Raw genomic sequence first — 15,947 nt, 5'->3', positions numbered from 1 at the left:
TGGTCTACAGAGTGAGTTCCAGGACAGCCAGGGCTACACAGAGAAATCCTGTCTTGAAAAAAACAAACAAACAAATAAATAAACAAACAAATAAAATAATAATAATAATAATAATAATAAAAAGAAATGAAAAGTTAGTACAATTACCTATTTCTGTGAAATTCACCTCTGGAGCTTGGAATCCTGACAGTTTGTCATGGGTGCTCATGACCCTCAGGGAGAAACTGTAAGAGATCACTACACACAGGGAGACAAAATCATCCCAGGACTGAGGAGATGGCTCAGTGAGTAAAGAAAGAGCTTGCTGTGAGGGTTCCAGGACATGGGTTCAAATCCCATCACTGACACACACACACAAAGCCAGGCATGGCAGTGTGCATCTACAATCCCAGCACTGAGTAGGTGGAGGCAGGAGGATTTCCAGGACAGGCTGGTCAGCCAACCTAGCTGAATCCAAGTTCATGAGACTCTATCTCAAAGAGTAAAGTCGAAAATAATTGAGGAAGGCAGCTCACACTGACCTAGACAAGCATGTGTATGGGGCACACGTGTAAAGGCACATCTGTCACACATGTACAGGCACACTGTACAGGCACACATGTACAGGCACGTGCATGCACACGCCTGCACCCACCCCTACAAAATCACTGACCTTTGTAGGATAATGATGTGTTTATGTTATGGTACGCAAGAAACCTGTGCTTACTTTATTACTTGGCAGGGTGGTGAGTGCTGGGGATGGAGCCCAGGGTGGCCTCGTGCACACCCAGCACACTCCACCAACAGATCTTTTACCCCAGCCCATATGCACACTTAATTCTGCATTATGCACAAAGGACTCACTCTTTAATTGGCAAGCCAGATAGCGGAGTGATAAGCATTACATAAGTTATTTTCATCATGAACAAAAGGTTCAAAAGCGCCAATCGTGGTATCAGCCATGAAGTTCATCCCTATGAGAAGGCCACGGCTGGGCAGACTGTGCGGAGAGTGGGGCGGCGCCTTCTCCTTTTTTTTTTTTTTTTTTTCTTTTTTTGTCACTGCCTCCGATAGCAGCCTTTATTCCCACAGACCAGGGGCACTGGTCGAAGGCCATGAGTTGGCCTCCTTGCCATGACTTTCAGGGAGCCCCAGTGTTTGGGAATCATGTCACTTGACTGGTTGCTCTTAAGGAATAACCAGGACTTGGGTTACAAGAGAAACCCCGCTCTTGCCATGCACAAATGAGATGAGATAACACAGCTTCGAAAGGAGAGCAATCTCAGCGTGAACTCTGGACGCAGGGCCTGGCACCGCACACACCGAGGAATACATTGGTCCTTCTTGATTCCAACCAGGGCAGATAAGAGCCTTTCCCTTTGAATGAGTCCCCCAGATAGATAACAGAGGTCACATGAGCACACCCCAACACACTGGTCCTGAGCTTCCTGTCAGGCCCTGGCATCCTCGCAGACTCTGAGAGCAAAAACATCCGGGACAGTCTTACCACTGTGTCCAATATCCACAGTTCACCACCATTGCTGATTCGTGGAGAAGAGTGGCCAGGCCAGCCAGTGACTGTGTCCTATGCCCTAGATATTCCAGAACGGTAGGGTAATGAGGAAGAAACCCTACCTTAGCATTGCCCACATGGCTTGGGATAACTGAATTAAGTAACGGCAATATTCCTTTGGGAATTAAGAAGTTGACCATTTAAAAACTCTTAAGAGCGTTCAGTAAATAGGAAGCCAAAGAAACAGACATGCAGTTTCATGGTGGGAAAGGGTAAAAGCACATGGGGATTTGGGTGTTCACTGACAACCTTTTATGCTGAAGAAGCGTGCATGCTGCCACTCTCTACGGCATTGGATGAATCAGCTAATATGCCTTGCGAACCGTACAATGAGCACCTACTGTATGAAGCAAGCCAAGAGGGGCTCATTCTGCTCTAAGGTCCTCCACCCCTGGGTCCTAAATCTCTTAGGCCCTTATCTACATGTGGTCATTGTAACTTCTTATGTCTGCCTTTCCTGTTAGGTTGTAGGTCTTGATAGAGCAAGGGGTGTATTTGCGTGATTTTTGCAAGCATACTTCCAGAACAATCTCTACCACGGAGCAGGTGTTCAAAAGCAATTTCGACTCTTGTTACAGAACTAGCATTCATGTTTGTGGGACTCCGTGAGAGCTCACTGTGGCTCTGTATGAGCAGCTACTACTCGGGTATCACCCAGTCAGTGAAACAGCACCCAGCATCCTAAGACAACATCTGGGCAGTGAATACCCAGAACAGGAGTCAAGGGGAATTCTGCACTGGATACGTGACCTGCAGTTTCCAGAGTGGAGTATAATTACAGGGTCCAAAAAAGTTTGTAAGAAGGATAATAATAATAATAATAATAATAACAATAATAATAATAATAATAATAAAGATTTCAACAGAATAGTGAACAGAGAAGGTCCCAGTCATAAATTGAGAGCTGTGGAGACAAGGGATGCCAGGTATCAACCCCTCAATGCAAAGCAAAGGACGTGGCCAGACAGGTCCAGTGCATTCCCTGGCATTGGGGTGAAAACTGGTACCCAGCAGACAGCAAACATGAAGAGACAGAGGAGCGGGAGGCTTGGCATTCTTGACTTTCCCCTTAGATCCACAAACGCTGAGGTTTGGTTATGTCCTGTGACCAAGTGTGCCACAGGATAGTGCAGAAGTTTCAACAACACCAGTCAGGTAGCTAGGTGTGATGAAACACACCTTTAATCAAAGCTCTTGGAAGGCAAAAGCAGGCAGATCTCTGGGAGTTTGAGACTAGCCTGGGCTACATAGCAAGTTCCAAGACAGCCAGAGTTGCATGGTAAGACCCTGTCTCAAAACCAAACCAAACCAAACCAAACCAAACCAAACCAAACCAAACCAAACCAAATCAGTGGCACTTGTGGAAACCTGACTACTTGGAAGGCTGAGGCAGGAGGATTGTGAGTTCCAGGATAGCCTGGGCCACATAGAAAGACCTTTTAAAGGAAGGGAGGAAAGAAAAGGCAGAAGAGGAAGAAGAAGGGATGAAGGAGAGGGGAGAAAATGAAGTGGCTTCGTCCTTTGGATGGAATAAAAGACTGGGGTTAGGGTGTGGCTACTGCTGGAGTGCATAGAGGAAGCCTGGATCAGCGCCCCCCCCCCCAGAACTATACAAAGAAAGAAAGAAAGAAAGAAAGAAAGAAAGAAAGAAAGAAAGAAAGAAAGAAAGAAGGAAAGAAAGAAAGAAAGAGAGAAAGACAGACAGACAGACAGACAAGAAACACTAGGAAAGTTACTGTGGGTTAATTTGGACCCATCGCCAAACCTCTGTATTATTAACAGAGGTTCTTGGATCGACAAGTCACTTCCTAGATATCTTCTAGAACTACTTATTGACTAGCGCCGAGCAGGACACTTGAAGCAGCTACAGAAAACAGTTCCGTGCCTTCCATGAATAAATGATCGACAACATTGGTCACAAAGGCATCCAGACAGCCACCGACTCTGGCTTCCTGACTGTGCCCTCTCTTTTTCTTCCCTCATTTACTGTGCCACAGGACAGTACTCCTCAGCTCATTGCCTCCCAGAGCTCAACACTATAAACCTGGAGAAACCGGTTTAACCCTTCCACTGCTAGAGGAAGTCTGATTAGGTTTAAGGGAGTGGTAGAAAGGCCAAAGAGGAAGTCTTACCGAGGGAGCAAGTTGCCAGCAGGCGGCTCCGGACTCACTAATTCTAGTCTACAAAGGCAGGTTTTTTCTTTTTACATAACAAAGTCATATTTACACATCTTTGAGTTCAGCTAGGCAAAGGATCTAAAATAACATTTCGGAATAAACAAACTAAAAGCCCCAGACGCCTCCCCTGTACCTTTACCTATGATCCAGGGGTCCAACAAAATAGGTTAATCATTACCAACCACACAGTGATCGACATGCCAATGGTCAGTGTAGAAAATGCCCACAAAACACATGGGAAGCCCAAGGCCAAGGTCAGCACGTAGCAATGGTTAAAAAAGGGGGGTGGGAGGGGGTACTTTAACAAGTCAAGTCCAACACAGCTCCAATCATTTCCCCATCACCTGGTTCTTGCTCAACAACGCTGAAGGCGTGACCTTGAAACCTTGTGATCACAAGAAATGGTTGGCATGAGAGGCAGGGCGGCATAAGACGGTGGCTTTGAGCCTCCACAGCCCAACTGTGACAGCATAAGATGAATGTCCCCAGTTCTTCTAAGGAACACGTCCCATGAAATTTCTTTCTACAAAGTCCCCACTACATGATGGGGCTTATCACTTCCATTTGAAACCCAACGTGCCTTTAAAGTCTTGATGTAATCTTGCCTCTGTGAATAATGGTGTCAAAAATGGTGAAAGGAAAAGCTACAAGCTTGGACACATTCTGCGCCTGTTGCAATCAGAGCTGGCTGAGTTCAGGAGTCTGTCACAAGGATCAAAAGTCAACTAACGAGGCATTTGGATTTGTCGTTTGGAAGCTTCGATCCTGTACAGACAGAATGTACAAACATGGGGATGATGTTGTGATGTTTAGCAGCCAGGTGACAGGAGCCACAGATCGATGGCCCTGCCACGTGTAAAACTGGCACAAAAGGCGGCTGGCACAAAAAATCTGATTCGTGAAGACAGTCATCTAAGGACACATCCTCTCTCTCTCTCTCTCTCTCTCTCTCTCTCTCTCTCTCTCTCGACTTAACCTATTGATGCTTTTAGGAAGAGAGACCATGTTTTATGAATTCTATGAGACATATACAAGTATCCACTTAAGTTAATGCTTGTGCTCAACACCAGAGACTACATACGGTCTTGAAGGATCCCATGGACCGGCGCATTGGAAAGAAGAGTGGGCTTGGGCAGAAAGGAGGGACCAGGGAAAGATGAACATTTACTAAGTGGCCCCTAGTGTCATGTCCTCAGTGAAAATGACTTGAATTTTCCTAGTACCAAGGCGGAGTGGGAATCATGGGTCTCACTCACTAAGCAGAAAAAGACTCAAGAGAGCAGCGTCATCTGCCCAGCTACCATAAGAGGTACACGTAAGCAAACAGTTGGAGATCAGGGTGCTGTATGGGAACTATGGCAGATCAGAGATCAGGAATGAAGCCTAAAAGGTGACCAGAAACTCAATAGAAAAGGGAAAAGGGCATCTCATTGAGAAGGGAGCAGCACACATACATGAATGACCCGAGATGTTACTGGGAAAAATAAGCAATGATGGACAGCCAGGCTAAGCCAAGAGTTGTATCAGCTACAACTGTAACAAATAGCCCTAAACATAACTTTAAAAGCACCACTACTTTGCTTTCAACTCTGAGTCAGAAAACCAAGCTGGGCAGGCTTTCTGCTGGTCACAAAGACTCTGTCAATGAGCTGTAGCTCGTGGGAGTCTTACGCATGCCTGGTAGGTTCAACACAGCCTCCATCACATGCCCATCAACTGATGCTCCTGATTGGTCCCTTCCCACCAGGTCTCCCATCCTCTTACTAAGACTGGAAGCTGCTGGACTTCAAGAGCGGCACCATCTTAAGAGGGTGAGTCTTGTTAGGGTTAGGCTAGCTCTCTCTTCCAAATTATACAGACTGTGGAACAGCAACTCTAGATACTGAGAGTCACATGTGGACTGCCCCAGCAGCAGGGTGAGATCTGCACTCACAGAACAAGAGCAGGATGGACCCAAGTCCTCGAGAGACTGTCAGCCTGTCCCTCTACACCCAGAGGCTACCTAAAAGAGCTGGGGGGGGGGTGCGTGAAGGAGGGTGACAGCATGTGAAGATGGCTGCATCAGGCATTTGCAGCTGAGCCTAGGACAGACAAGGACCCTGGCTTAGTAACTGGCAGAAGCAGTGACACCCATGACACCCAGAATGTAAGCATGAGGACCCAAGGTTGAACCATAAGAATCCATGTAAGGAGCAGGGTGTGGTGACAATGTCTGTGACATCAGTGCTGGGCAGTAGGAATGACAGGTTCATTGAGAGACTGTCTCACAAACTACGGCAAAGAGGGGGGTGGGGGTGAGGAAAGTTGAGCATGGACCTACAGTAGGTGAATTCCACCAAGAGCAGGAGGATTCTGGGACCAGAGCAGAGGGAAACCCTCCGTGAATTCAAGAAAATTCCTCAGAGAAGGAAGCCTTGAATTCACAGGTACCAGGGTCCAACGGGGTCCAGACAGGGTGAGGACAGAGACACAGTAAGGCCAGTTGCTGTGGACCAACTGATATTCTCCAGAAGGCAGCAGAGGTAAAGGACATCACTTGCAAGGGCTCACGTATGGGAAAGTTTACTGAGTTTCTCAATAGCAACTACAGGAAGAGAAAAGGAGTTAACACCATCAAATCGCTGATGAGAAATAACTTCTGGCTGATAACCATGGGTTCAGAAAGCCATCCACAGGGTGAGAGTGGGGCAGAACTCCTGTTCACCCTGTGCACCGTCTCCCCAAGGTTCTAGAATGCCTTCTTCGGCAACATTCGGATGTACCTCTCTTTGGTGAATACAGTTTCCCCAGGTGGGACTTAACAGCACTTTTTTCTAGATATCTAACTTGCGGTGAATCGCTAAGTTCCCACATCTCCATCTTTTTATAGTCTCATGGCCCTTTCCTCCCATCATTTAGTAAGTAGTCACTATTAGGTATCTGTCAGACACAACACTGCTGTAAACCAGAGATGTGGCCGATTACATTGGTGGTGTGGGTGATGGCGGCATGGCTAACACTCCTGAGCGCTTATCGTGGGCCACACCCTGAGTCCTAAGTACCTAATATCTACCTGCTCCTGCCATCCTTGCCCAGCCCCGTGAGATAGATGCTGTTATTGCATTCAATTTACAGATAAGGACACTAAAGTACAGAGAGTCTCCGTAACATACCTAGGGTCACAGCCCATGAACTATAGTAAACCCGGCTGCCGACCTCTGTGCCTCATTCCCAACCATGGCTCTCACACAATGCTTAATTTTTCCTTCCTGGTTTGTGTATCTCAAGAGTACAGAGGCTGGAGAGATGGTTCAGTTAGTAAATATTAGCATTGCAAGCAGAAGAAACTTGAGTTCGATCCCCAGAAATCACTTAAAGAGCTCTGTGTGGTGGCGTGTCCTTGCCATTTTAGTATTGGGAAGGTAGAGATGATCGGATCCCATGGTTACGCTAGCCAGATGGTGACCCCCGGGCCAGTGGGAGAGTATGTCGCAAAGAAGCAAGTTGTAAAGTGGTAAACACCTCAGGTTGACCTCTGGCACACACACACACTCTCTCCTGTGTGTTAGTATGTGTGTGTACATAACACAATGCACACACACAATAGTGCATGTTCCATCAAGTAGTATAGGTGTGTGTGTGTGTTATGAGAACCAGGGTCTCACTATGTAGCCATGGCTAGTCTAGAACTTGCTATGTAGTCCAAGCTGGACTTGAACTCACAGAAATCCACCCGCTCCTGCTTCCTGGGTGCTGGGATTAAAGGTGTGCGCCACCACGCCTGGCAGAGTGCTATCAATTCTGCGTTGGTGTCTTTGGTGAAGACCTTGGAGGTTGCTCGACTGTTGGGGAGAGGCTCATGCTGCTGAATGCTGTGTGATTATGGTCTTCTATTAGTCTGCTCATTTAGCAAATGGAGCCATTGTAGGTTGTCCCTACCTGCAGCCACTTGAGTCTGGGTCTCAGAGAAGCCCTCAGCCAAGACCTCAGTTCAAGTCCACATTGATGTGCTAACTATTTTTCCCTCTTTCATTTAAAAAGCAGCTGTAGTGGCTGGAGATATGGGTAAACACAGTCTGGCTATCCGTTCACCTGCTGATGGACATCTGAGCAGTTCCTGTGCTTTTTTTTTGGGTTTTTGTTTTTTGGGTTTTTTGGGCAGGGGTTGAGGCAGGGTTTCTCTGTGTAGCCCTAGCTGTCCTGGAACTTATTCTGTAGACCAGGCTGGCTTCCAACTCAGAAATCTGCCTGCCTCTGCCTCCCGAGTGCTGGGATTAAAGGTGTGTGCCACCACTGCTGGGCCTCTTGCAAGCACACAAGGCAGTGAGAAGCATTCGGAAGCATACACACATGTGAACTTCTTTTCTCTTGGCTGAAAAACGCAGGTCTGGGAATACCAAATGGTGATATGTATTTGCTTAACGTTTTTAAAATATTTATCTATGTAGTAATGGATACCTGCATGTATGTGTGCATGCCTGGTATCTGTGGAGTTCAGAAGAGGGTGTCGGATCCTCTAGGACTGGAGTTATGGACAGTCATGAGCTGCATCAATAGGAAGTGAACCCAGGTCCTCTGCAAGCGCCATCTGCTGAGCCATCTCTCTGGCCCCTTGCTGAGCTTTTAAAGAAACCACCGACTTGTTTTCCAGTGTCTGTGTCATTTCCCTTTCCCACCAGCAATGCATGCAAGGCCTGGTTTGATCTTTGGTGTGATTGGCTCTCTGAATCTGGATATTCAATGGGAGTTCAATGTCACAGTGAGACTGTGAGGGCCCTGGGATGGGAGCATGAGATTTAGGTACCAGGTGAGTATTCTGTATGTATGCAACATAATGCACACATATAGGTAGTTGTGTGTGTGTGTGTGTGTGTGTGTGTGTGTGTGTGTGTGTGTGTGTGTGTGTGTTATGAGAACCAGGGTCTCACTAGGTAGCCACGCTGACAGGTTTTTCACAAATCACCCACTACACATATATCTGTTTGCTGTTCTAACCCTCAAATCTTCTGCCAGTGTTACAGCTTAGGTATTTTTTACTCTGGGTGATTTGAGTTTGAGAGTTCTTTCTGTATAATGGATATAATCCTTTACCAAGCACATGTTTTGGGTTCTTCCCACGCCACAACTTGGGTCTCCATTCTCCCAATACTATCGTTTGAAGAGCAAGTCTTGGTTCTGGTGAACTCTTCTGTTTAGTTTTTTTTTTTTTTTTTTTGAATAAGGTGGTTGCTTTCAGATCTATGAAGATTTTTTGCTAATGCACAGTCATTGAGTTTTCCTCCCGTGATTTCCTCTAAAGCTATACTGCTTTATACTTTGCATTGGAATTTACGATCTAGGTTCATATCTAATTCGGGTTACTTTAGGTTATCTGGTATGAGGCGTAGACAGGTGTACTTACATAACCAAGCACACACACACACACACAGCACTGTGTATTGAAAGGTTTCCCTTTCTCTACCGTTGCCAAGAAACAGGGGTTTGTTTTGTTTTTGAAAACTTCTAAACAAAAGTGGGATTTTTTTTTTAAATCAAATGCTTTTTCAGGGGTTGCTGAGTTGATTATATGGAATCCCATATCCTGTTGATTTAGTGAGATTCATTTTTTTTCTTTTTTAAACTATCAAGTCATCTTTGCATCCCTGAGATGACCTCCACCACTTATCATGGTCTTTTTAGTAGACTCTTGAATTCTCCATCCTAAAATTTTTAGTAGAATTTTGGATTCCTTGTTCACCAGGGACATCAATCTTTTGTTTTACTTGTTCATGATGCCTTCATCTACTTTTATTTCCGGATGAATTCTGGGATCTGTCTTCATCTCTTTGATTTTCTAGGACTGTATGCAACCTGTATTATCTCTTCCCGAGACACTTGATCCAATTCTCCAGTGAGTCATTTGGTGCAGGGCTACTTGGGCGATATATTTCTTCTGGAAATGGGTTTTTGAAAGGCCATGGAATGCAAGTGATTTGTCCTTTCTACCCGTGCTGTTTACTGGTGTAGATGTGTTCCTAGTGCTCCTTTATTGCCTGTTTATGTCTGTAGAACTTGTAGTGATGTCTCCTCTCATGACAAATGTTAGGGATTTGTTCCCCCAATTAGCCAGGCTTTATTTACCACCTTAAATAAATAAATAAATAAATAAATAAATAAATAAATAAATAAATAAATAAATAAGCCAAATTGTTCATTGATATTTTTTCTCTTTCTTTCCATCTGGTATTGACTTTTTATTTTCTCTTTCTTTCCATCTGGTATTCTGACAACCCCTTTCCTCTTCAATCCCTCTCCTTTCCCCTGCTTTACATTAGATTTAATTTGTTTGCCTTTTTCTAGTTTCCTAGAAAATTTATTGTGACTCTGTATGCTTGTGCATGTGTATATGCAAAAGAGCGTGCACACGAAGGTCAGAGGACAGGCCAGACGGCTTCCTCCATTGCTCTCCACCTCATTCTTTTTTTCTTTTAACAAACACTTTTTAATTCTTTAAGGATTTCATAGGCTGTATTTTGATCTTATTCATCTTAACTCACCGCCTTAACTCCAAATCCACCCCAATGTCATTATTCTTGCAAGTTCATGCTCTCTCTCTCTCTCTCTCTCTCTCTCTCTCTCTCTCTCTCTCTCTCTCTCTCTCTCTCTCTCTCTCTCTCTCTCTCTAACCCCTTTTAATTCACCAGTACATTAACTCCAGTTAACTCCAATTTGTGTTGTCCATATACTCCTGTGTGTGTGGCCATCCATTGGAGCAGAGTCACCCTACTGGGGCACTTAAAGAAAGCTCCCTCTTCCTCTCCCTCCCCCTCCCCTTCCCCTGTCTCTTCCCCTCCTCCTCCCTCCCCCATCTCTCCCCCTCCCCCTCTGCTAGAAGCCACTGGCTGTCTTTAGCTCATCAGCAAGGGCTGGGGGCTCACAGACCTCTTCCCAGTCCTTGCTGGAGAGTTAGCTGGCTTGATCACTGCCTCCACCACTGCTGCTGTGAGTTCATGAGTGCAATGGTCCTGTAGCACGCGTCAGGAAGACACTGGCTGCTGTCCTCCCCAACCTCCAGTCTTACAAGCTTTCCATCCCTCCTCCCCCTCCTTCACAGTGGTCCTTGAGCCAGCTTGTATTTTAAGGCTGGGTCTCTCACCGAATCTAGAGCTCACTGATTGATTGGCTAGACTGAATAGCTAACATGGCCTAGAGACTGGCAGACAGGCTTGTTCTTGTCTCTCAAGCACTAAGAGCACAGAGCCATGCTTCCATGCTCAACTTTTTATGTGGCTGTTGGGATCTGAACTCAGATCCTCACACTTGCATGGCAAATACTTTACCAGCTGACTCAATGATTCCTCTATCCTAGTTTAAGGCTGCTTATTTGAGAGTTTTTTTCTTTCTCTTTTCCCCTAATGTTAATTGTTTAGTGCTACACATTTCTCCCTAAGCACCACTGTTGCACAATTCCACAAGTTTGAAACATTGTTTTGAGTTTTCCTCTGGTCCAAACTCTTCATTATTTCCTGTGTGTTTCCTTGCTGCTTGAGTTGGTCATCTAGTTTCCAAATGATTGATGGTTTCCCTGTGATGTTTATGCAACTGACTTCTAATTTAGTTCCATTGTGGCCTGAAAACTTACTTCACAGGACTTGAATCTCTTTAAATTTATTGAGAGTTGTGGTATGACTCAAAATATGGTACATATCAGCGAATTAGGCAACTTGACAAGTAATGTGTGTCCTGTTGATGGTGGTGAGGTATTTTACATATATGTCAGTCTTATCAGGTTGGTTGACAATGTTGCTCAATGCACCTTATCTTTGCTGGTATCTATTTGTCTTATGCATCTTATTGTGTACTTAGATATTGTGTATCTTATGTATTATTATTGTGTTCTTAGATATTTCTCCTTACAGTGATATCATTCTTTGGTTTGTGAGTTTTAAAGCTTTGTTATTAGATTAAATCAACTATATTATTTCCTAAAAAGAAAAACAAACTTTTTTTTCCTGTTTGTCATAGTGACATGACATCATAGAGCTGCCTGAGAAGGGAGTCTCATTTTTAGAATACCCCAGATCAGATTGGCTTGTGGACATGTCTGGAGATACAGGAGGGCCCAGCCCACTGTGGGCAATACCATTCCCTAGGCAGGTGGTCCTAAGCTGTATAAGAAACCTAGCTAAGCATGAGCCTGAAAGCAAGCCAGAAAGTGACATTCCCTCGATGGCCTTTTTGCTTCAATCTCCTGTTTGAATTTCTGTCCTGATTTCCCTTAATGATGGAAGTTTAATCCAAATAAATCTTTTTCTCCCATAAGCTGCTTTTGGTCATAGTGTTGGTCACAGCAACGGAAAAGGAACTAGAACCCTGGCTGCCTTTCTTTTGTTCCCTGGGGTCTCCAACTATGCACACACTAGATGCTTAAAGTCAGACAGTACCACTGATGGCATTTTCATTGAAAAAAAAAAGTCTTTTTCCTGTGTATTTCACTTTAAATGGCTCTCTTGACTATGCTCAACCTCACCAGCTTTCCTTCTGCAATTGTCTAACCTGCCACCAACCCCACTCAGTGTGTTTTATATCTCAGCTCTTGCAGTCTCCATTAGAGAAGTTCAATTTTGTTATAATATCATCCATGTCTCCACTTGACTTTCTGAACCTTTGAAATTCAATCATAATGACTTTAATGTACCCGGCTGCTAAATCCAATATCCATGGCCATTCCTGCTACATTTCAAAGCATTGATTTTTATCCTCATTATGAGGCCTCTCTTCCTGAGTCTTCCAGTGCCTAGCAACCTTCAGTGAGATGCCTGGTTTGTGATCTCTTCTTGCTTGCTGTGGAAGAGCCTTGTGTCCCTAGAAAGCTTCTTGTTCTTTGTTCTGGGATGCAGCTAAATTACTTGGACAAATTCTGGTCCTTCTGCATCTTGTCCTTGAAATTTGCCAGCCAGGAGCACGGCCATGTGTTGCGCCAGGTCACTGCTCCCCACTACAGAGGAGGAATCTGTCCAGTTCCCCTTGAAGCATGAGGGTTCGCAGGTTGGCAGTAGGAGTTGTAGGTACAGTTTCTGGACCTGCACGAGGGCCAGACGCCTGGCCCATTGGGAGTGCTGGACATTGTTTCCCTCTAAACCTCTCTGATTGGTTCTTTTTCTGGCCTCTCTTCTAGCTCTGTTTGTAGACATGCACCCAAATGTTTGTTGGCAGATGTCTGGGGGCCAGAGATCTTTCTCCTCCTACCATCTGCCTAGAGGGCTGTGAACACTGTCTCCCCTCCCCTCCCTGAGGGCTGTGAACACAGTCCTCTCTCGGCTCATCACCACTGAGGTTCTGCCTCACTCTCTCCACTGCATGGCAGCCTTGCCATCCTCAAGTCAGGGCCTCTATCCTCCCAGAACCACCCGCACTGTACCCGACTCCCTACACCACCAAAAGCAGAATCCACTTGGTCTGGGCTTTTTGTTATCAACTGGCTGTTATCCCTCATGACAAGGGGCCGGCCATTTTCACACATATAAAAATAAGTTGGCTTCAACAAGGCCACTTGGATTGGTACTTCCCAGTACTTTATAAATGTTCTTTTTAATTGTGCATGTGTTTATGTATGTATGTGTGTGTGTGTGTGTGCACACTCATGTGTGCACATTTGGAGTCCAGAGCAGGATACTGGTATATTGCTCTATCAATTTCTTCTTTAATTTTTTTTGATAGTCTCTCATTGAACCAGAAGCTCACTGTTTGAGCTAGGCTGGCTGGCCAGCATCCAGGATCCTCCTGTCTTTACCCATCCTGTCTGGGGTACCAGGCATGCTCGCACATACTCAGCTTCTAGCATGAATGCTCGCAATTGAACTCAGGTTCCTTTACTTCGCAGCAAGTGTGCTTATATCTGCTAAGCCAGGTCTTCAGCCCCTTCAATGTTTTCTAAAATCCATATTCTCTTCTGATGAACAGAAACATCTCATATTCTCTAGCGCTGTTTACATAATTTCAAAGTGAATTGACCATGATCCTTAAAGATCCTAGTATAGTCCTTGGGTAAACACCTGAGATTTCTGTTTAATTTAAAACAATGTTTATGTGCATGAGTGTTTTGTACACACACACACACACACACACACACACATATATATATATATATATATATATATATATATACATATATATATATATATATATATATATACCATCCATGTATATATATATACACCACATGGATGCCTTATGTCCATGGAGTCCAGAAAAGGCTGATGTATCACCCAGAGCTACATACTGTTGTGAGTTATCATGTGGGTGCTGAGAACCCAACTCCAGTCCACTGCAAGAGAGGCAAGTGCTTTTAATCACAGAGTCATCTCCCCAGCCCCTGGACATGAGGTTTTATATAGGTTTTTAGGTATATACGTGATATCTTGGTCTATAAGCCCTTGTGTACATACCCAAGAATCTGGTAGACATTGCTTTCTGCATATTCAAATCTTAACCCCCCCATCTGTAAGCCTGTAGTTAGATTTCAATTTGAGTGTTAGAAAAATATGATAAATATAAAATCATCAGATGACGTATTATTGTCTATCCGGATGCAGATACATTGGGATTAATGAGTATTGTAAAATATCTCACCACCACCAACAGAACATACATTACTTGTTAATGAATAAAATAGGAAAGGAAGAACATGCTAGGCTATCCTGGTGATTCTTTTTAAAAGCACGATACCAAGAGGATTAACTACTGCAAAGGGATTCGGGAGCGTGTTATGATCTTCTACGTGCACAAAACAACAGGGCCTCCAAATACACGAAGCAAAACCTGACAGAGCTGAAAGAATAGGACAAGTCCAGCATCTTCCTCTCAGGGGTCAAAAAAGTCACTAGCACAGGAAGTCTGTTTGGTTAAGGAATACAGCTGGGGAATACAGCTAATCAACTGGTTCTAATCAAAACGAGCAGAACACTCCACCTGTGGTAGATCGATAGATCGATGGTCTGTGTCCCTCCAACAGCTCACATGCTGAAAATCTGACCCCCAAGGCCACAGTATAAGGAAATGGGTCCTTTGGAGGTTTTAGCTCAAGAGGGTGGATGGTTAGGGAGCACTTAGACAGGGCTCAGTGAGCCACTTCCTCCCTCCACCAGGTAAAGACCAAGCAAGGAGGCTCTCTGCAAAGGAAACTTGATTCTGGGATTCCCAGTCTTTTAGTCTGTGAGAAATAATCACACTGTTTATACACGACTCAGCTCATGATAACTTCTTTCTTTTTCCATTTCTCTATGTGTCCATACACACACATACACACACATACACATGCACACACATGTACGCATACATATACACACACATATAAACATATATCTATATACACACATATATATACGTATACACAACTATATATATATACACACATATACATACATAGATATATGTACACACATATATATATACAGACACACATATGCACACATAAACACACACACACACATATATACACCAATACATACACATATACATGTGTGTATACAGGTGCATGTGTGTGAGGGTGTGTATGGAGGCTGGAGGCTGACATAAGGACTTAGTTGCCATTTTGCCTTATTGATCCAGGTAGGCTCTCTCAAAGAGTTTACTGATATGTCTACTTTTGTTAGCCATTTCATTCTCGGAATTCCCTGTTTCCTCAGAGTCTGGAATTACAAGAGGACCACAAGATCCACCTGGCATACACTTGGGTTCTGCCAATCCAAACACTGGTCCCCAGCGCATAGAGTACATCCTTTAACACTGAATTCTCTCCCTGGCCCCTGCTTACTATAACTTTCTTACAAAAGCTCAACAGAACCAAGACACTATTCAAAAGGGTTATACTCCCATTTACCCAAGAGCCTATAGGAAATTCACCAAGTCATGTGCCATACCCTGGGCCAGTAAGTAAACTGTAATACTTTTAAAATAATCAACATCACAAGGAGTGTGTTTTCTAATAACAATGGAATCAGACTAGAAACGAACAAGGAAAACACAACATAAACATTTCTAAATGTTTGAAAATTAAGCTACACACTTCAAAACAACTCACGAGTCAAGTGGAAGTCACAAAAACAGATTTGGAATATATAGAAGTAAAGGAAGACATGCCATATCGAAATCACAACAGAACCATGAGAAGTTGCAGGAATAAAGCTGAGAGAAATTCCTAGCCCTAAAACACCCACACAGGGGACAGAGAAGAGGGGAGGGCACAGAGCAGTGATGTA

The 15,947-nt window shown here is 44.3% G+C and overlaps 1 protein-coding gene across 13 annotated transcripts in view; it reads right to left on the bottom strand.

Moving 5' to 3' along the window:
* Ppara (peroxisome proliferator activated receptor alpha) overlaps nucleotides 1–15,947 on the bottom strand; it is a 71,942-nt gene that overhangs the window by 30,886 nt on the left and 25,109 nt on the right. The window contains exons 1-2 of one of the 13 annotated variants that reach the window (XM_006520621.4): nucleotides 3,685–3,836; nucleotides 148–237 (exon numbers count right to left, since the gene is read on the bottom strand). The exons of 10 other annotated variants lie outside the window; for them this stretch is intronic. The gene's annotated coding sequence lies outside the window, so the exon portion shown is untranslated. Of the gene's footprint in view, nucleotides 1–147; nucleotides 238–3,684; nucleotides 3,837–3,868; nucleotides 4,650–15,947 lie in introns of those variants that run through there. 2 more of the 13 variants (XM_006520623.4, XM_006520620.4) reach the window with 2 other exon arrangements.

Source organism: Mus musculus, chromosome 15 (assembly GCF_000001635.26).
Source record: "Mus musculus strain C57BL/6J chromosome 15, GRCm38.p6 C57BL/6J".
NCBI classification, from domain to species: domain Eukaryota; kingdom Metazoa; phylum Chordata; class Mammalia; order Rodentia; family Muridae; genus Mus; species Mus musculus.
Note: the sequence above shows the minus strand (reverse complement) of the source record. Positions and strands in the feature narration are given on the sequence as shown.